The sequence below is a fragment of the Pezoporus wallicus genome, unplaced genomic scaffold (genome assembly GCF_028554395.1).
Source record: "Pezoporus wallicus isolate ANWC-B61680 ecotype Strahan unplaced genomic scaffold, APGP_CSIRO_Pwel_v1 scaffold_7392, whole genome shotgun sequence".
NCBI classification, from domain to species: Eukaryota; Metazoa; Chordata; class Aves; order Psittaciformes; family Psittacidae; genus Pezoporus; species Pezoporus wallicus.
The window spans coordinates 2675896-2698027 of record NW_026639923.1 but is presented as its reverse complement, the minus strand read 5'-3'; the positions used below and the strand labels follow the sequence as shown (position 1 = coordinate 2698027).

At 39.6% G+C, this 22132-nt stretch overlaps 2 protein-coding genes across 2 annotated transcripts in view; one reads left to right on the top strand and one right to left on the bottom strand.

Annotated features, from left to right (window-relative positions):
- The window catches only part of CUNH7orf50 (chromosome unknown C7orf50 homolog), a 127498-nt gene that overhangs the window by 38667 nt on the left and 66699 nt on the right, over positions 1 to 22132 (bottom strand). The gene's annotated exons all lie outside the window — the stretch shown is intronic.
- Positions 1 to 22132, top strand: part of GPR146 (G protein-coupled receptor 146) — a 47813-nt gene that overhangs the window by 3821 nt on the left and 21860 nt on the right. Inside the window, exon 2 of the mRNA XM_057416922.1 lies at positions 17561 to 17602. The gene's annotated coding sequence lies outside the window, so the exon portion shown is untranslated. The remainder of the gene's footprint in view (positions 1 to 17560; positions 17603 to 22132) is intronic.

Sequence of the window (22132 nt, the reverse complement as noted above, 5' to 3'; positions counted from 1 at the left end):
TTTGTCATGAATGAGACCCAGAAGGAGACACTCAGGGAGATGGAGTGGGCAGGATTCACTTCTTTAGCAGAATGTTTTCATTCATGACTCAACAACCCTAAATGAGACACCTACAGTAACACAAGCAGCTCCTCAACTGTCCTGTACATTCATAACATAACAGCTGAGCATCAGTGTATCAACAACCTAAACTTCTGTCTTGCCACTTGATTTGCTTTACAGTAGGATAAACAGTTTGGGAGACAAGAGAATTGGACCTTAAGTTTGGGTATGAAAAGAGAGAAGCCTTAACAAAAAATGAGGAATGGATGTGATGGACATTACAGATTTTTGCATTTGACTTTATGCCTAGTGATAACCAGAGATGGGTGACTCAGGTTGTGACAATTAATTTCTGTGAAATTATTATTCTTGTAAATGTCTATCATTTCCATGAATAGACCTTTCAGCACCTGTATGCAGAATCTGAACTTGTTTAAAGAAGCAAGTACTACAAAGCTCCACTTTCATCTCATGTACAGTTCAGTTCCCATTGAACATTCCGGATTAGGACGTTTTGTCTGAAGGAGAAAGGTAAAGGAATAACATTTCTAAGAGCTGGCGTAAGTCACACGATGTAGCTTGCTTTCAGGTGTGCTTGCTGCTCTTCCAATCACAATGACCAATTACAATGAGTTCTGCCTCATTCAACATGACCAGTAGGAATTCCATCCATATTTCAGCATTTTGAAAGTCTCTGAATTTGAAGTGCGACCCATGCCCAAACCCTATTTATTTAGCAACGTTTACCTGCTTTCTGTTCTTGTGAGCAACCTTGATTAACTATACATCCATGATACTGACTCTTAAGCTCTCCAAACTTATCACACAGTCCGGGAATGCTGAAATGACATCTGGATTTTATAGCATCAGGTGTGCCCTCATTATGCTTTTGGGAGGCAGAGCAGAAAATTGAAAAACAATTACAATTTAAGACCCTAAATTAAAACCTGTTGACTGTTTAGTAAAAATACTCTATAAAACCTGCTTGTATTTCATCAGGCCACACTGAAGGATATCACTGTAAAAGCAGCACAGCACAAGGCGGTGGTGGTGGTTGCTTATTTTGGAATTAAGGCACTAGGAAGTCCACAAGAGATGGACTCTTGTGTAGAATGATAGACCTGGGCCCTACAGCTTCCACACAATGTAAGGCTGAGGAATTCTGCAGGAGAGAAACATAGCAAGCAAAAGTAATACAGTTTGCATAACATTTTTCAACTCTCAGCTGGCAGTTATTTTAGGGAATCAGAGTTCAGAAAGCTGACATACAGTGTTTTAACTACTGTAATTAACATAACAGTTCTGGTCTATGCTTTCTAATGTTTAGATGTATGACTCAATTCTAGCTGCAGTCAAGCCGTCTAAATTTCATGTTTTTAAGCATCAGCAGCGCCTTCTATTACTACGTTGCTGGGCTAGGCTTGGCCAAGGGCGAGATAAGGTTGTTGGCACATTCTACATTCATTTATCTAATGACTAACCTAAGATGCCACTTCATAATTACTCTGAAAACTCCTGCTGCTCTAAAGCAAGCCATGGGGCTGATTCTAATGTCCAACCCCAAGAATGGTGATATATACTGGAGAATGAGAACAGCACACAAAATGGAGAGAAGAACGTAAACTCTGCATACATGAGGCCCTCACTGGCAAAATATATAGAATGTTCTTAAGCTGACAGTTTTATAACTCTAAATGGTTTCACAAACGAAATCCAAACAAAAGAGCAGAGATGTACTTTAAATCACTCAGCGATTGCTGCTTAGAAAAACCAGCAAGCACTAACTCCAGCAAACAAAAAGAGTTGCTTTAAGTAAGCTTAATGAATGGAAGAAATGTCAGATTTTTTTGTTGCTGTTCCTTCAGCTTTATTTTTCTATATTCTTCCATCTCTACACATAATGATTCAGTTCACTCTAACAAATACTGTATAACCAACCATCAATCACATCAACTTTTTATATGTTGAGAGAAGTCAGATACCAAGTGATAAAACGAGTTCAAGCAGAGGGCATATGTTAAGCAGCTGTGAGTCCATTTAAGCTGTCTATACGCCTAAAAGCTTAATGTCATTACAGAGAGCTCTGATTTCTTCCTTTCTCACCTTCCACTAGAATATCCACATTATATATAATAGAAATTATTAACTTACAGGCAGAAATATAGTCACACAGTGACTGCAGCAGTACAAACAATATGCTTATAAATTAGATGTAGTATATTTTGCTTACAGTTCAAGATTACACATCCAAATACTCCTGTTTAGGCTCTAAAGAAAGCTTTGCTTATGAACAAAAGAATCCCAGGTAATAGCTTCAGGAACAACTTTAAACCCACATAAGTCAGTACTGCTGCCAAAAGACACTCTCCATTTTCTCCCACCTCTTCCTTGGGTTGGCACAAGCGCTTGAACAGTCTTGTAAAGTCATCTGGGTTAAAATCACCTCTCTATCCCCCGCAAAAAGTTACTTGAAAACCAAATCAGCTCCCAGTTCGATTCACTGTGAATATTTCTGCCAGCAAAAGAGGAGGTGATAGAAAGGTGGAACCAAGTGGCTGTGCAGCCTGCAGGATCACATTTTTTTTTGCAGCCTCTGGCTGAAACACCATTCCTTAAAATAAATATGTATAAAATGTAATGTAATAAGTGTAAAATACATAATGTTGTCACGTCTGTCTACCTTTCACATATAGGGATGATGATCTCAGCCTGACAACCCTCAAATTATCACAGAACTTTTGGTATTTGGTGCTTTTTAGGAGTGCCATGCACTGTACAGCTTTGGACTTTCAGTTATTTCCCTCTCTGGAATAGATGGGGTAATACAAGGAGAGAATAAAAAAAAAGGGGCTGATGGATGTGCTAAACCACATGAAATACCACAAAGGGAAAATGCAATGGAAGACAGGGAAACAAAGGCAGAAGTAAATGCATGAGAAAAGCAGAACACAAAACCCTTGAGTAGTATGCCTGGAATAGCTGTTCTTCTGCATTGAGAGAGATCCCATCTCCCCAGACAAAGCACAGGACACAGCAGGTAAACAGAAACACCTCCACATGGAGGACATGCATCTCTCCCCGCTCGTTGCTCAGATATGGATGCTTAATATTGACTACAGAATCCAAGAACATCACCCCAAAGGCAGCTACTGTTTCTCCAAGTTAAGCAAACCAGAAAGCAAACAACGAGGTGGTATTTTTAAATGTATGGTTTCTGGTTTTTTATGTAACCCAAAACTACCAAAATGTATGCTTCACATTTTTATGATTCAAAATGTGTCCGGCAGGACTCAGTGTCTTGGGAATGCAAGAGAATCATTTTCCTTCTACCTTCAGAGGGTAAGCATTTGTAACAGGACCATGACAACATGGACCAAATACTTCACTAAGTATTTGATAATTCTGATGAAGATACTTTTCCTGCAGACCCAAGCAAGTAAATTAAAAAAACATCAACAGATAACTAGTGAAGTAATTTATAAATGTTTATAGTGTACTGAACTCACATTTTCACAACACTGAAAGTATTAACGTAAAAGAGAAGTCCCTCTCTGTCCTTAAATGAGCTACTTGTTCAATTATTTTCTCCCTTTAGACGATACTCTCTGGCTGCTGGAGCTGTTATTCATTGAGCCACAATGTTTAACTGCTCAGCATATACACTGACTTCCTGCCCATCAAAAACTCTGAAGCATAGCTTGGAAACAGCCAGGGAAACAGACTCCAACTGGAGCTGTCAGGTTTTCAAGCCTTTTCAAGTTATAACTGAAGGGAGAAGCTGTGTTTTATAATGAGCAAGAAAATCCCCCTTCACTCACTACCTACTCACCAGTGTACACATCAGAAGCAATTTTTTGCTTTTGTTGCAAAAATGTGTGGCTTTGCTTGCCTATTCTGGGATGGATAATGGAATAAGTCAATTATTAAACTGCTCTAGCTGTTTAACAGATGACCGAGTTCAAAATGAAATTTAATCACTTAGCTAATTAAATAAACAAATGCTATCATCTAATAATAACCCATACCTGTAACTTTATTAAGATCTAATCTAATAAAGAAAATATATTGTCTTCAGAGACTATACAAATATATGACAAGGTGTGGTCAAGGCAGTTAAAGATAGAGGAGAACAATACGTGTTGCCATCCTCTTGTCCTTCCCTTTGCATTTCCTCTTGGAGTTGCATCATGTCTGAAGGCATCATTCAGTTCAGCAATTACTCGAGGCAAGCAGCAGTACTCTGTTAAAAATTAAACCCTAGCAATTGTTCAAAAAGGCCCACAATTATTTAAACACAACATACGATAACCACTGGAGGCTGTAAACTCACAGAGCTGAGCAATCATAAAGAATCAACTGAGATTTTGAAATCTGATTGCAAAAACTTCAATATGGTCTACTTAAAACTCTTAAGTGATGGGAAGCATGATGCCTAATAGAATCATAGAATAGTTAGGGTTGGACCTTAAGATCATCCTGCCATGGACAGGGACTCCTCATCCTAGACCCTGTCACCCAAGGCTCTGTCCAACCTGGCCTTGAACACCGCCAGGGATGGAGCATTCACAACCTCCCTGGGCAACCCATTCCAGTGCCTCACCACCCTTACAGTAAAGAACTTCCTCCTTATATCCAATCTAAACTTCCCCTGTTTAAGTTTTAACCCGTTACCCCTTGTCCTATCACTACATTCCCTAATGAATAGTCCCTCCCCAGCATCCCTATAACCCCCCTTCAGATTCTGGAAGGCTGCTATGAGGTATTAGACAGCACTACAATTTGACTGGTCTTTCCCTAGTTAAATTACTAGAATTTAAACACACAACAGTGTTATTTTAACATGAATACACACAACAGTAAGAATTATGCAAGTTGCAAGAACGTCTGTTTGACTAATCTTCATCAGGAAAGGTCTTTTATTTTGACCAAAGTACTTGGGTCACTGGTACAGAAGTAATGACACATAAAAGTGTTCAGGTAAAAAAGTCTAATTCTTCAAACACTGTTGATTTGTTTTCTAAACTTAAACCAATATTTGATCAGTTGATCAAATATTTGACATGCATTTAGCTAGTTATCTAGTTAGAAAAAGGGCAGATTTATTTAAAAGGACTTTTCCCCCTCAGTCACTACAGAATGAAAGTTAGGTTGAGCTCACAAGATTTTAACATTTTTTTTACCTGTCTCAGATTAGACCCTTCTGAACAGATTATTGCTGTAAGGACACTAGTGGTAAATGGGAAATTATTTAGGAATAGGAGTGCTTTAACAGGAAAGAACAGATCATAGAATCACAGAATGGTTTGGGTTGCAAGGGACCTTAAAGCTCATTCAGTTCCAGCCCCCTGCCATGGGCAGGGACACCTTCCACTAGACCAGGATGCTCCAAGCCCCGGCCAACCTGGCCTCGAATACTGCCAGGGATGGGGCAGCCACAGCTTCTCTGGGCAACCTGCGCCAGCACCTCACCACTCTTACAGGGAAGAACTTCTTTCTTATGTCTAATCTAAATGTCCCCTCTGTCAACTTAAAGCCACTCCACCTTGTCCTGTCTCACATTCTCCTCAGCAAGGAGCTTCTCAGGGAATTTGGTACAAGTAGAGAAGGAATTATACATCAGTGCTTACTTTAATATACTATTATTTTCCATAATATTTAAATAAACATCCTTTTGAACAACACAGTACTCAACAAGTAAATATTTTAAGCACAAATCTGTAATGTTTTCACACACACAAAAAAGATGCCATTAATAACATGCAGCTCAGGTACTCCTGAAGCTTTGTTCAAATGGAGGTACATGCTACTGCTTGCTAAAGCTTGAGTCATACAGCACCTATGCTCACTGCAGTGAAATACATCACTGTATCACTTAGGTGAAAGGAATCAACATTTGACAGTAGAAACACTCCTTTTAAAATCAATGCAAAATTTCTGACAGGCTGCAAAAGACAGTCTAAAGAAGCAAAAAGCATAATCATGTCAAGGTTTATCTTCAGTTTAAAACTGGAAGGATGATCAAAAGACTTGGAAAAGGGTTGCTACTTGGAAATGAATAATTAACCCAGAATGCCTCCTAAACCATTCAGCATATAAATTTATTGGAAGTAAAAGCAGAAAAATAACTTTCTAATACAGTTCCTCTTACAAGCAATTGGCAAGGGTTTTTAAGCATTTTTATCTATTCAAAGAGTAGATCTACTGCCAAACTGTGTATCTTTCCTTTTGAATAGAAAAACTGCTTTAAATCCTACATTGAGAGGTGTCAGACACATAACCCACATAAAAAGAGTACACAGACCTAATAAGGCTTCTGAAATCCTACCTATAATAAAAGCCTTAAAAGTTTCATTACTTACTTTTTAGCTTTTTAGAATAAGGTTTGTATTTGGGTTTCACTCAAATCAGATCCTGCTACTGTAACAATTTCAAACATTATTAAGTTTCATTATTTTGTCTGAAAACTTCTAAATCATGTCCTCCTTACAGAGTTACATGGTTACAGCAGGACATCAACCGGAGGCTCTCCAAAATCCTCCAAAAGTTCCACTAAGGGAGATGCCATTTGTGAATTCCACTTCAGCATATGCTCAGTATAGTGCTGTACAATAAATAATGCAGCAACATACGCTTTCAACACCATTTGGAAGTTAAGTCATAAAAAGTCTTGTTTTGGCCAAGTGCAATAATGTACAGGCAACAAATGCTGCAAATAGGAAGCCACAAAATCCATTACAAAGATGGAAAAGTTTGTAGCATTTCTGTGGCTCTTTCTCTAGACTTGGAATAAAAAAAAAACCTAGACCAGAAAATACCTAATTTGCCTGGTTAACAGGGTCTTTTGTAGCTGTGTCTCCATCTCACATGCTCATCTGCACGCGAGGAATAAGCCACAGCAGCACTTCAGTACCTTCGTTAACACAGAATCCAGACTACAGAGGGCTCCAGAATAAGCAGAAAGTGGATTTATGGTATCAGTACAAGCAATGCATTTTAAAGACCTGCAGTGGCTCCACAGTAATTAACAGCATCTTGGGATAATTGTTCACAGAGTATTTGGCTTGTGGTGACTCCCAGGCGGTGACCTTGCAGAAATCAGTAATTAGAAACTATTACAGTAAGATTACACAGGCTTTGCCAGAACAAGCACTGGACATGGCATCATCCTTCAGGAAGAAATGGACAGAGCCTTGGGTGACAAGGACTAGGGTGCCTGCCTACGGCAGGGGGTTGGAACTAAATGATCTTAAGGTCCCTTCCAACCCTAACCATTTTGTGATTCTATGATGGGTGAAGGTGTAAGCTGCATTCCCAAGCATTCTTCTTTAAACGCTTAGGTGGAGACACCTCTGACAAAGCCGAAAACATTCTTTCAGTGCTTGTGGGGAGACTCTGGTCTACACACACATGCCCAGTTGGTTGTTTCCATGTTCATGTCCAACAGGGTAGATACCACCAAGGATGGGAAAGATCTCCAGGGTTAGTGCTAGGAACACTGCTCCTGGTGTGTGATGAAGCACAAGGCTTGTTGGTGTCTTTCACTAAGAGCTGATTTGATGCTAGTGTTTTGTACGATGCCTGGACCATTTGAGAAGCTTTTGGTATGAGATATCAGCAGGATCACCGGCTTAGGCTTTCCGTTCTTGCCTACTGAAGGAAGAGATCTGTCTCCAGTTGCTCAAGACCAGTGCTCCCTTCTTTTCACCTTTTGAGTACTGAGGAGGGGGAAGTAAAAATGCCTGGAAAACCTGTAATGATAATACAGTCTTGAACGCTTATATACAGCTCACATGGCTGACATAAAATCACTCCCAGTTGTGAGTAATTAAAAACTGTAACTCAACAGATAAAAAGTGTTTGTAGCAAAACCACAGTTTGATCCTCCCTTGCAGTTTGTAAAACTGTCTAGTAAGGTCTGAACTTCTGTATTTGCTCATATTATATCTGAAGGCATCTCAGCTCAAATGGTTTCCTGCCTAAAGATAACATATGGGACCAGAAAGAAATGAGTCTCCCCAGAGCTGTAGAATCACTGCATGTTCAGCACTGAATCACTACAGAACCCTTTAACAGGAACGTTATTGAAATGCCGTGTCTAATGCAGATACCAAACCTAAACTAAACTTGCTGTGCTGTGCCTAAAAACTGCAACGAATGAAAAAGAATTCATCTGCTCTACAAAGAGGATCTGTGAAGAGTGCTTTTACCCTGGGAGCCAGCTTATCAAATATCCACTGTGGAAGTTTAGAAAGGAAACATTAGCATTTTTCTACTTTAAGAAAGAAAGGGGAAAACAAAAATCTTTGACTACAACTCTCTCAGCACCAGATTCATTATACCAAGTCGTGATAAACCCATATATTCCTGCTTACTGAAACACTGGTGGGTTAATATAGGGGAAAAAAATGCACCCAGGAAGTCAGAGTTTATCCACATTGTTCTTACAGTGGGGATGACAGTGTAATAATTTGAATCTTCTAATTTTCAACATTATCTCTGATAGTTGTTTCCTTTTGCTCTGATTTATCACATAAAATCCCCTAAATCATAAAAATACCATCCTATTTTAGTCTTTTTGGCTTCACTACATATTTTTATTACCTTATCAGGCTTTAAATCCTAGGAATGCCCTTGCTCTGCCTGAAAGAAGAAAACTAAAACACTCTTATGTACACATGCAAAAAGAACACTTAGTATTCAATCCTTTTACCTGCAAAATCAAATGCACCCACTGGAACATAACAAAGAATCAACATCAGACATACATTTCAAACATGTTACACAAGTGATCAAAGAAAAAAGGGACGAAATCTAAATTAAAGCTACTTGCATATCAGGCTCTGCCTAAACCATTGAGTCTTTTGAGTGGCATAAATATGTTTCAGACTGTGCCACTAATGTGATGTTTTAATGGTGTGAGAACTATAAACAAACTTCTTAAAGATAGATAATAACCTATGAAGTCTGCTATGCCATTTAAAGGACCAAATAAACAAGTATACATCTTTCTTCCCCTGCCAAAAGTGGACGCCACACAAACCCTGGCAATGGATGCTACAGAGTTGAGAATGTTGTCACTTTTTCTGGACAACAAAACGAAACCACAAAAACCAGCACGAGAAGCAGCCAAGCTCAGCCACAATCCTATAAATACACATGCAGCACCTCAACAAGGCTACAACCATCATTCTCCTTCTAAGAAAATGATTAGTTATACTACGCTAATAATATACTCTGAAATACCCAGGAATCAGTATCAATTTTCATGTAATAATACCATAACTATTATAAAACCAGAATGTGTCTCCACACTTCAGTAATAACATTCTGCTGTCGATTTGCAGCAAAGATGTGCGCAGCGAAGGACTGGCAATACAGATCCAGAGAATTATGCAGCATGTAGTCCAATCCAGTTACCAGTGAAGGCAGGGGAGGAGGACACAGGAGGACACATACTGAGTTACGATAGCTGACGCTGATAAAGGAGGCGGCTGGAACTACTCCTCGTATGAGCTCATTACATACTGTGAGCATGATGCTATCACAGAAGTGCTTAATGTGAAAGCCGACAGATTCCTGTTATTTGCTTGACTCGTGGAAAAAATCATTTACTCTGAAAGCTTTGTCTTCATTCGTATCACAAAGAGTGCAATATGTAATATGCTATCACAGGAAAAGCATGTCACAAGAAAAAACCCTTGATTTCATTTACTTTTAAAAGAGACAGAACTGGGTCAATTTGCTATACTATCATGACTCTGATTTGTTTATCAATAATTACTATGTACTACTGCCCATAATTCAAGTTTAGAAGTATATTATCCAGTGGTTTTATAATCAAGATGCTTTTTACTACTGGAAATGATATAAACTTGGACAAGGATAACATTCAACATTATCAAATGGGAGGCATCAGTTATGATTTCTAGGCACAAGTAGTAATTGGGTTGGAAGGCAAAGTTCAAGAAAACAGTAATACTCTTGTGTATTAACAGAAGGCCTGTTCTGCTCTGTAGTGCTCTACCCAAGGCCATTTCCTTCCTTAATATTAAAATTCAGCCTTCACTCCATCTACAGAAATTTATGACCACGTTCTGTGTATAGCTTTAGAAACAAACAGACCTGGAATATGAGACCCAGCATGTTATAAATTCTTAATTCAACTATAAAAGTCTGTATATGCACAAGTGGAGAATGTTTAAAACATGCAGAGTCACACACTGTGCAACAGGGTGAATTATTGCTATAAACACTGCAAACGTCTTAAGTCTCTAAATGGAGCTGTATTAATTACAGATTTGATGTGGAGATCCTAGATATCAAACACGGAGGAAACTGGGCCCACTCTACATGAAATGGAGATGGAGATCTATAACCACAAAAAGGAATTCTTTACAAATTTGTCTCAAGCAGTGCTTTCCAAGCTGCGGGGAACTCACTTCAAGCAATATGCCTGTTTTTTCTAAGTGCCTTGTAAGCATTGCCAGAAAACCTGAGCGTGTTCTCCTAAGCACTGCTGCTGTTAAAAGTCAGTGCCTTTGGCAGGACCTGTATTTGAAGACTTGCAGAAGACTGAAAACTAAGCTGCTGCTTCTAAACAGAGAAAATAGTTAGCTCACTCAAATCCTTAGCTGTTTTTTCTTTTGCTCCCAAAGAGACACTTACCTCTGACTTGAATATCGTATCTCAGAATTAAGCCAACAGCAAAGAAAAGGAAAAGGAAGTCTGGAAAGCAGAACAAAAGCATGTTTACTCTGCAAGGTAAATCAGGGAAATGGCTAGAAGGGCAGAATTATAAATCTAAATGCTTAGGCTCCAAACAAAATATTAAAACATCAAGCTCAAGCTTCAAAGAGTAATAACAAACCCTGAAGACCACAAGTCTGAAGGTATGCGTCTAGTCTTCATGCCTCCACATAACTCCAAGTAGGTATTCGTGTCAAAACAAATGGGTGGGCCACCAAGAACCGTGAGGTAGCAATATCAACCACATCACTTCTTCCTTGTTGCAAAATCAAGTTCTTCTGTGTCTCAACAACACATTCAACCCACCTCCAGCTTCTCCATCCAGGAGCACTACAGTGCTCACTGTCTTTTCCTAAGCCTCTCTTCTACAATCCTTACCTCTAGTAACACTCATTACTAACATAACGCACAAAGCCAGCTCTCTTTTCCTATGCCCTTTTACAAGGGTATGTAGGGACAGGACAGGGTGAAATGGCTTCTAACTGAAAGAGGGGAGATTTAGCTTAGATGAAAAGAAGAAGCTCTTTCCTGTGAGAAACTGTGGCTGCCCCATCCCTGGCAGTGTTCAAGGCCAGGCTGGACAGGGGTTGAAGCAACCTGCTCTAGTGGAAGGTGTCCCTGCCCGTGGCAGAGGGTTGGAACTGGATGAGCTTTAAGGTCCCTTCCAATCTATGATTCTATGAAACTGTTCCAGCTGGTCCCTGGGCCATACCACTGCCTTCAAACACCAAAACCAGCTTTTAAATCCAGAACAGCTTCACAGCCTTCCTTCACTGTTCTGAGTTTGTCTTACACCAAACTCAGAACCACTACATTGCATTACCCTGAGAGAATGGGGAAAGAGGAGGAGGAAGAAAAACCCCACTTAGTCCACACAGTTTGGCAGCAAAGGAGAATTGCCTAAATCCATCAAGTAAAACTGCATCTCAACTGTAAGGTCATTTTTAGTATTCAAATACAATTTCCTCAATGCTTTGCCAATCTGTAAGAAAACACCTGACAGACAATTAGAAGCAACCCTGCAGACACCCTAAGACTGATCCGTCTGCACGTTATCTGAACAAAAATCTTGATCTGCCCAACTCAGCATCCTGTACATGCTGTTCTGGTAGGTGCTGCCAGAGGTACTTAGATTTCAGAAGCAGATCACTGATAGGCAAACAGCTCTAAACTATATTGGGTAAGCATCCCAGCTTTCAAACTTCCTGTTTAGCCTCTCTGAGCACTTATGAATAAATAAGAAAACTCACAAAATACCATTAAAAACTGGCAACTATGAAAGTAAAGAAGTAGATTATTACATTTATAAGCTTAATTATAAAAGATTTCTACAAAACAGAGTGTGCAAATACATCTTCATTTATATAAAGAGTGATGACAAAAGCCTCAGAGGAAATAGTGGCAATTCAGACTGACCTTCAGTGACCGGTTACACACGCAAACCCGCTTCAGGGATTTTCTACTTTTTCTGCTATGTCTCAATTCTTTTTTTTTAATAAAAGGTCATTTTTGCAATTTTGTGGTGGGTTTTTGGTGGTGGTGGTTTGGGGGATCGTTTGGTTTGTTGGTTAGCTGGTTTTGGTTTGGTTTTTGTTCATTTTTAACAGGCTATGGCCATGGCAAGGGCTGGTTTTCCTTCCTTTCTTTTACATTTACATTTTTAAAGCATGCCCCCAAATACCTTCAGAAAGGATGTGGCACAGCATTCACTCTGCTGCTTACTCTGGATTAAGTTACTCTTTAAAAAAGAATTAAACCCAACAAATAATGCCCTGCTCAACTGAGAAGCCCATAAATTTCAAGGAGAGACCAAACGCCAGAAAGGACAGGGATCTGAGAAGAGCTGACACACACTGTACGTGTGAACCCGGAAACTGGAAAGTTTAGTGTCATACTAAAGCTGACTGTCAGAGAAAGTAAAAGATTTCTGTCATACAACAAGTTACATGCAAAGGTACTAAACTGACACTAAAATGCACAGTGACTTTATTTGTGGAGAGTAGGTTTACAGGGCTACAACACAATGGCAAAGGCAGCATCTGCCGCTTAGAAATACCAGCTGACTGACTACAAACCTAGCATCTGTGCAGGTCTGTGTGTACTCTAATCTAGCATAAAAATATTAATTGCAAAGCATATCAAGTTAGGCACGTCAGCCTTAATATTTTCTGGTGATCTGAACAGAGCCAGAGGATAAGATAAGCATCTTTACAAATCCACTTGGCTTTACTTCAAATCCAAAAGCTTGTTTCTAAGCTGCACAAGAACAGGAACCCACGTAAAATCAAATTTGGAATGCAAAGGCAACCCAGTTCTGCTCATCATCCTCTATGCTGAATCCTGTCAGCAGCAACAGCTTTTTCTGTGCTCACTGTCCCTTCACTGAAATACTCTATGACATGCAATTATTTTTGTCAGATTTGTGTTTTCTTTTACTTTTTCAGAGCCACACTTATCTTTGGGACAATCTGCAAGCTTTTATTTTAAAAAGCATTGCATTTGTTAAGCTTCCACTAATGAAGTATTACCCTTGGCACTGATGAGTTAAAAATTACTGAGCTCTCTTTGCATGTTTTAGGGTGTTCTTTTTTTTTAACCAAGCTGCTAAGTATTCCCCATTTATCAGTGTAGATCAGCTTAATTTATTCAGCAGCTAAAACTTGGAGCGAACAAGGGTATTTTCAGAACAAGTACATCAAGTTAAAGCGAGGGCAGTTGTGGTTCATCTGAATCATACAACTGCAGATTTCAAATCTAAGCTAAGGAAATAGAGGTTATGACATCCTGCAGCTGGGACAAGTAGTGTTCATAAAGCAACATTAAATCAAGACCACTTGGCCAGTTCAGGCAATTGCTTGTGTGGAAGTGAAAGATCCCATGAGAGCATTAAAAAAACAGAAAGGTTTTGGTGTCCTGACCAAACCCCCTTCCTTTACTTAATGCTACCAGGGACTAAGTTTCTTCAGAGCAAAGCACTGTGGAATTTTGCTGCCAAGGAATTGCTACTGATCTGCTTACACCCAATCACAGAGAACAGGAATTAAACACTTTGTAAAATATTTGGGCAAGTTAATTACAAAAGGTCTTCCCATGCTCTGCAAAAGCCACGTGAGTGTGCTTGCCACTTGGTGGGTTAGTTTTCAGAAAGAACGATTTGGTGATTTGATTCTGTGATAAGGCTACACAAATGCTAGTAACACAGAGACAGAACAGTGGCAGGAAGAAGTAGCTGGGAGCTTTACAGAATCACAGAATCACTGGGGTTGGAAGGGACCTCTGGAGATCAACTACAGCCCCTGCCAAGGGGGTTTGGACTAGGTGGACTTCAGCAAGGCAGCAGTCTGCAGGCTGATAGTAGGCTTAAGGTTTTCATTCAGTCTGGGACTCTCAGGAGACAAAAAAGGACTTGGTCTAGAAATGTTACTTTCCAGTCTCCCATTTAGTAGCATTTCAAAATCTATTGATTCATACAATAAGCTTTCATTAAATACCTGAGAATTGACATTTCCATTTTAAGCAAATGAAAAAAGTTTGTGTTCTAAATTTTGTGAGACAATACCGGTGGCTGAAACAGAGGGGCCATTCACTGCTTCGCTGAATACCAGAACAACTGCATCTGTAGCTTTTTCCTTTAAAGCCAGGAGGAAGCATGAAACAGTAGTACTGATCGGAGACTTCCAGGACACTATCTAGATGCCAGTGTCATGCTGTGTAAACATGTGGATCCATTAGACAATTGTTGGAAGCTGTGACTGCTAAATTTGAGCTAGTGATAGGACTCATGCTGTTTGGGGGGGGGGGGGGGAGGGAAAGGGGGGGTTGCAAAACCACAGAAGGAAAATGCTTCAGACTTGTTAAAAAAAAAAGTGCAATGTGACCAATGATGCATTGGATGGCCTGCAACCTCTAAAGAGTCCTGACAGCCAGAAAAAATGACCTGAATTCTTAGTTCTCAAACTATTACATAAATGTATAAAATGTATTCCAACCTGAAAGTATAAAAACATTCTCATAAGGACCATATTCACATGCAGAATACAAAAGACTTTCCTTGCAAAGACAATCTACAGCAGTGATTTATATCTTCTTCCACATCGCTACTGCCTGAGCCAATGAATCAATTTTAGTGAAGCCTGAGCTGTAGGGCACCCCCCCACGATGCTGGTCCAGGGAAGGGAGGGGTAGTCACTGCCTTCCTTGGGTTTGTGCTGGCAACGCAATGCTTTTTGCTTTATAGTACTTAATGGTCTAAAACACATGTTGAAATTAATACCTTCATTAGCCATACAGCTGCTACTCCTTATCTCTTCCATTTTTTTTAATTATAGCACTGCAAAATTTTATGTTGTGATTCAGAATTATATGATAGGTTACTTCTATTTGTTAGAATATGAAACGCAGACCTTATGAATAAAATTATACATTACATCTGACATTTGAAAACATACTCCATTCGTTAAGCTATCTAGAAATACTATGCTCATTCTGTCCATGTTAAAAGTTCTTTCAAACTGATTAACTGGCTTTTTATTTCATTCAAGTTGCTTACATTAGAAGACTAAAAACAGTGGGTTCAGCTCCCAGCAAAACTGCAAACGCACTTTAAGGCTGTCACTACAAAACTTATTATTCATGTCCACAGGCTTAGAGATGTGAAGAGCATGTACAACTCAGCATTTCAGATATGATTCATGTTGTGATTTAATCATTCCCGAAATACTGTTTACTACATAAAAGAAATTGTACTTCAACAGCAAGTATCAAAAAGCAAGAAAATCGAATCAACCCAGAAGAGCTACTGAGTCACTAAGGAGGAAGGCAGCCAGATCCACGCTATTCCTGTGTATCTGGAGGTGAACAGTAGCAGAGCTTCTCTTTGCTGACTGCTGGGTGACCACCGCAGACAGAACCCTTCTGCATCTTTCCATGCACATAAACAACTTTGTGCAACTTAGCCAGCTGAATTCATAGACAACCCACATCTCTAATTCTAGTCTTACCAACGTAAATGGATGTGAGCCACAACTATGGCAGTGAAGGACTGGAATAGTCAGTAGAAGCCATCTCCTATGCCTTGTTCCTACATGGCTGGAGCTCACAGAGCTCCAGAAACCATTACAGCTGCTCCACAGGTGGGACTTGGGGCAGCAAGAGGTATCAGTCAGGCCTCTTCACACCCACCAGCTTAGCTACTTGCATTCTCCTTTCCATCTAATAAACATAGAGGAAAGGAGCTCTCTACATCCATTTCTCTGCTCTAACACATGCTGCAGCTTCCTTACCAGGTCCTTGAACATGACTTAAATCTGCATGAAAATATAAACAGAAGATCTGCTGTTTCTTTGCAGGAATTTGTGGCACATTCATCTTTGATCTTGAGAAGAGAGGCCAGCCCAAGACCACGATCAAACAGCCAGCCACTGCAGCATGGTTTTAAGACTGCTACAGTTGGTGTTAGGCAATTTCCACCTGTGTGGCACATCACAAATACACGTTAGCCATGGAAATCCCTTTCTCTTAAGATCATGACCACATAATAACAATAGTTTGTGCTTCTATTTACTATTCTTCATCAAATTATGAAACTAAAATTGCAAGCAAAATACTGGCTGCACTGTTTATTTTTCTTGGGTCCTTACACGCCAGCCGCAATATGTGAAACCGAGGGCAAAGAGAGGCCAGGCAGAGCAGGGGAGCTCTGACTGTAACACGAGGTAGTAAAAACCGGAACCACTGCTAGGAGTAGAGAAAAGGAGAGGGGAAAACGTGCATCAAAAAGAGATCAGATCTTTACAGGCCATTACTGCACCTCTCAGTAAAACTTTACTATAAGAAGAATGAAGTGGCACAGGATATCTTAAACCATTTTTCCCCAAATTCAGCCATAATTCAGCACCCTTGAACTAGCCAATCTTTCTTTTTAGGGGAAAACTCATCTGTTCTTAAAGGTTCTCGTGCTGTCCAAGTATTACTGTTCAATTATTTATCTAAACTAAAACACTTACACCTCTATAATGCCTATATACCTGTGTGTATATATACATATATTTATTGTGAGATAGGGAAATTAGTGCTTTACTGAATTTTTCTTCTCCTTTTGATAAGCTACATCTGCATATTGAAATACTCATTAGAAATTCTGAGTGGTCAGATATATTATGCTTTTTATAATTTAATAAAATATGCTTGTTCTCCATCATTTTTCCCCCAGAGCATGCAAAGGAGCAAATCTATACTCAGCAACCCAAGTGAGTAAGTGTAACACAGTATGCCAAACCCACTGCTTTCTACAACAACAAATCAAGATGACGTTTAGCATAGTATCCTACTGCATGACAAGTATTTCATAACAGGACTGTTAGGTGTCAGTTTTAACCCACCAAGACTGACATTCTCAATGAGGAGGAGGAAGTTACATTTTTATTTTTAGACCAATCTACAGCTTTATTCAAGATCCTCGACTCACCTCACAAATGTAAATAAAAACATCATCACTGGGATACATTAATTCTATGAACCCCTCAGCTGCAGTCAAGTCAGTACACGCAGCAATTCAACACCAAACACGCACAATCGTGTTGTAGATTTTCTAACCACTGGATGAAAACATTGAGTATTGTAAATGCTACATAGAACATGGCAGAGCGAGACATAAGAATAAATGAAAGTGATCTGTATTTATCAGAATTGATGACATTTTCTTTTAATTTCTTTCAACCCCTTACCAACAACTGTTTCACCTTTTCTTTTTCTTTTCTTTTTTTCCTCCCAGTGGCTGAATCTCAGGCTGACACTCTCCTGGGCTGCACCTCATGTAAGTACAGCTATAGTCATACACTGTGACCATCACTGCATATGTTTTATTTAACCAATTTAAACAGTGAAAATATTTACCCAAATTGGGACTTCTAGACTTGCTATTTACTTCTGTGAAAATGTACTGGATTACTAAGTCCTCACTGAACAGTTATCCAAGACAAGCATTATGTACTTCCAAATTGTCCTTTTCAGAGATCACAAACCGGTGACCTAAATTAGCCTCATACAAAGATACATCCGATTTACTACATCTTTATGCATTTCTGAAATCTGGACTTCATGGAAGTCCATGATCTGTGATTTTGAGGCACTCCAGGGCTTCTTGCCAGCCAGGAGAACCTCCATCATCGAGAAGAACTGCAGAAACAGACTGGAGGAACATCAGCCCTCGGAAGGTTCTAACTGGCATTACTTCTCCAAACTGCTTGCCAATCCATGTGAAGAAGGAGTCAAGGCTGTAATGCTCTCCCCATGTCCTCTATCACTGGGCTATCATGACAGCTAAAACTGCCTGAAAACCCACAGCCCACATTAATGATTTTCATACACTGACAAGGGCCCATCAGGGAGAAGGAGAAAGGCAAAGCCAACAAACAGCCAACCAGCTTGGGGTAACTCCACAAGGAAGACAGACCTTTAGGAAAGCCAAATAGATTAAAAGGAAAGACACACAAAACTTGGTCTTGTCCAAACAGCCGATACCACCCATCTGAGTACTGATGGTGCAAACACCATCAATACTCAAACTCTGCGGGTGCATTTGAACGCAGCCTGAAGAATGTGCTCCAGGGCAAGGGCTGGCACCTGCTTGCAGTGGCAGGGAGTAGTTGACTTGTTCACCCCAGTCTCATCAATGAGCAAAGGACTAGGAGCCAGGAATAACTTAATGTTAGTATCAGCTTTGCCAGACCAAGCGCTGTTCTGTTCCTCTCAGCAAGCCACTCCATCTTTTTCATGCTCTCCTATGTACAACAAGCATAACGTTTTTGTGCCCAGCGCTCATCTCCCCAGTGTTTAATTCCCAATTTAACATTCTAGTCATAAATGCACTGCCTCCCTTTTACTTTGATAAAGTGCAGTCAAGATCAATAGGTAACACTTTTTAAAAACTCATTTCCAACTATTATGAAACAGGAGCTGGATGTTTATGAAGTAGTTATTTTTTATGTCGGTTTACCATAGGGCCTCTTCAGCCCCAGGCTTACAGCCAGAGGCCCCAAGGCATTTTTGGGAATGGAAACTTTTTGAGTTCAGCTCTTAACAAATTTCCAGCCTGCAGTATGTTTTTCATTAGTCTACATGGTGTTATAATAAATGATGCACTTCCTCTTTCATTTTATGATTTTTTTTTCTTTAAAACATGCAACAGTTTTTCTGGGTCTGTTTTTTATTACTTTCAATATACTCCACCACACTAATCTTAAAATCTATGTATAAAACCAGAAAGGAGAAAGATAGCAGCTAAAAGGTTCTAGTTTAAATCCTCCACTGAAGGCCAATCATAAACCCATTACATGTATGAAGCTCCATGGGCAGCCATCCCTTCAGGGGCTATTCTTAAAAAATAAGAAGTCCATTATCCCAAAACTTAGAGCTGGCCTAGAAAAGGCTCCCCTAAGGTACACACTCAACTAAAAAACTTTGATCCCACTGGCCACATACAAAACATACAACAACCTCAGTAAGCCTCCACATCACAATTACAAAAAGGTCCTTCCATTGCATGAAGACCAACCTGGTAATAGTTCTGGGCCATTCGATTCAAGAAAGCTTCCAGAAAATCAGAGCAAGTTGAATGGAAGGCCACCATGATATAGCTGGGGACAGGAACGGTTGCCCTGTGATGAGAAGTTGAGGAAACTGGGGTTGTTCAAGCTGGAGAAGAGAAGGTTTTGGGTGGACCTAACAACCACCACGCTGCACCTAAAAGAGGCTTAGTTAACAGGCTCTTTACAACAATGCATGGTGGGATGAAAAAACACAATGGCTTGAAAAACAGAGGGATTCCAATATATAAAGAAATATCCCTTTTCTTTACCATTATGACAACCAAGCCTTGACACAGGTTGTCCGGAGGTTGCACAGTCTCCATTCTCTGAGTTTTTTGGGAGCTGGTCTGATCTCATAGCTGACCTGCTTTGGGCAGGAATTTGTAGAGAAGACCTCCTAAGGTCCCTTCCAACCGGAACTATTCCATGATTGATTCAGTCCAGTAGAAAATAGTTGAGATTTTAAATACCAGAAACAGAATGTATCTGGAATTTACTCAGACTGTCGGCTTTTCTTGCTCCCTGTTATGATTCCAGGCACATTGGTTTGCTAACACTGTGGTCCAGTAATTTTTTTAAATAATCACAGAAAACCAGCAGTGGATAGCGTTTAACCTCAGACTCCCAATTTCTTAATTGAAATCATAGAAATCTTCCACTGGTGGTTACAGCATTCTGAAGCAAAGTTCAGATGGGAGAAAAGAGGGAAATAAAGATTTACCTTACTGGGTTTTGGCCATGCAATGACAACAGCCATCAGTAAACGTCATAGTCAAATACCTGTGCCACAATTAAAAGACTTCTGTAATTGCCTCCTCTGTCTCTCCCTGAATGCAGCTTGTAGAGACACTCAGTCTAAGGGTGAAGTGCCATGACCCATCGATCGTCACACGGGATTCTTTGTATCACGGTATACAAATATGAATGTACTTATGAACAGTTGGTAACAGTGACCCAAACAATACCCCAAATATTTTAAATCCAGCATTATAAACAAACCATAAGGAAAAATAAACTCTCTTAAAAAAACCAAACCAAACCAAAACCCAAACAAACACGTAACTTTTCAGAACTTAAGTCTCCATCCTAAAAGCACAACTACCCACATTTAAATCAAGCCAAAGTTCTTCGTGCAGTCTTGTCTTACCCAAAACTACTTTTGGTGAGCTCTGCAGGAGGTCAAAAGTAAATGCCTTTAATGCTGCACTCTCAAACATCAGCTCTGAAATGTTTTTCAGGAATGTTCAACTTTCCAGATGCATTTCCACACATCTTTGCTAGTAATTTAACTCAACACACACATAGCACAGACACTGCCATAATTCAAGATAGGCGAGATGAGCATGTCAAACAGGTTACACGCTCCCCAGCTTGTGCAAGCCATGCTCACTACATGTACTAAGGATTCCCTTGTATCCTCCCATTCCACCCTGCTGGATTGGTATGTGTGACACGTTCCCAACCACAGCCATGCCAAGGGCCCCTGTCATTATTCATCTCTCCTCTATACCTTTGTTTCAACATTAATGTGGTCTCTCGGAGGAGGAAAGCTGAGAGATTTGAAAAAGAGAATATTAACTAACATTCATGAACATTAACTGAACTAAGATCAGTCTTTAAGACATTATCTCAGCAAAATTCACACAGTTGGGAAAAATACAGAAAACACCTCTCTTTCTATAGCATACATATGTCTGGAAATGCAAACGGTATTCCCTCCACTGATCTTTCCAAGGAGGAGCAATTCTCCATTATATGTCCCACTGTATATATTTGCCTCTTTTAAATATGGTTTATATATAGTCGATGCACACACATTTTTTAAGACAGCCTTCTTTTTGTATTTTCCCTCTCCACATGATTTTTAATAAGGGTGTATTTCCAGTGGCTGACGGCAGCAGGAAAACTAGGCTATGCCAACAAGAAGGGATTCCAGTCAAACATCATCATGTCTAGCATATTGTGTTTCATTTACAAATCTTTGATTTCTAAATTAATGGCAGTTCAAAGTACACATTAAACACAGCCACTTTGTGCTTATGTATGTAGAGATTGCTAGAGATTAAGCCACTTTTAATTAAAGACTTAAGCAGGTGTCAGCTCATGATACTCTTTGAATTTGGTTTAAACAGACACATGTTCCATGATTATCCAGCAACGCACTTTAAGTACAAACAGAATCAAAGAGATCTTCCTAAACAAAGTGAAGGAAGGCTACTCTGTCGGATGGTTTGAAGTTTGGTACTACTCATCTGTCGTAAGTGTAACATCATATATTCAGTTGGAAAAAACATTCTAAAACACTTTGCAGTTAAACAAAAGCACTGCAAACAGCCCTACGAGACAGAACTCCCGGCCACTCAAACCTATTAACTTCAGTGGGGTTTTGTTCTGCTGCTGTATATGCATCTTACTATCCAAAGTTAATTTTCGGTATCAAGGCCTAAACCAGATAATTTTAAAGCATTTTGGACTCAAATAATGAAAGCTTTAAATATGGAAATGCAATTATTTCTAAGTGGTTTTTGTCCCAGTGTCATACTTTAGAGTTACAGCAAGATGAAGAGCACTCTGGTGCTCCATTACTCAAAGGTTCTTCATTTTCTTTCAAAGTAAATCCAAAGATTAATTTAAAGCCACCTGATGAAAATGCCTTAATATTTACCTTCATATTTTGCTGTAACATACACCGGATTCAAATGAAGTGATTTCAAAAATTAGCCTGGATGCTTCTCATTTCAAGATGTTAAATACTG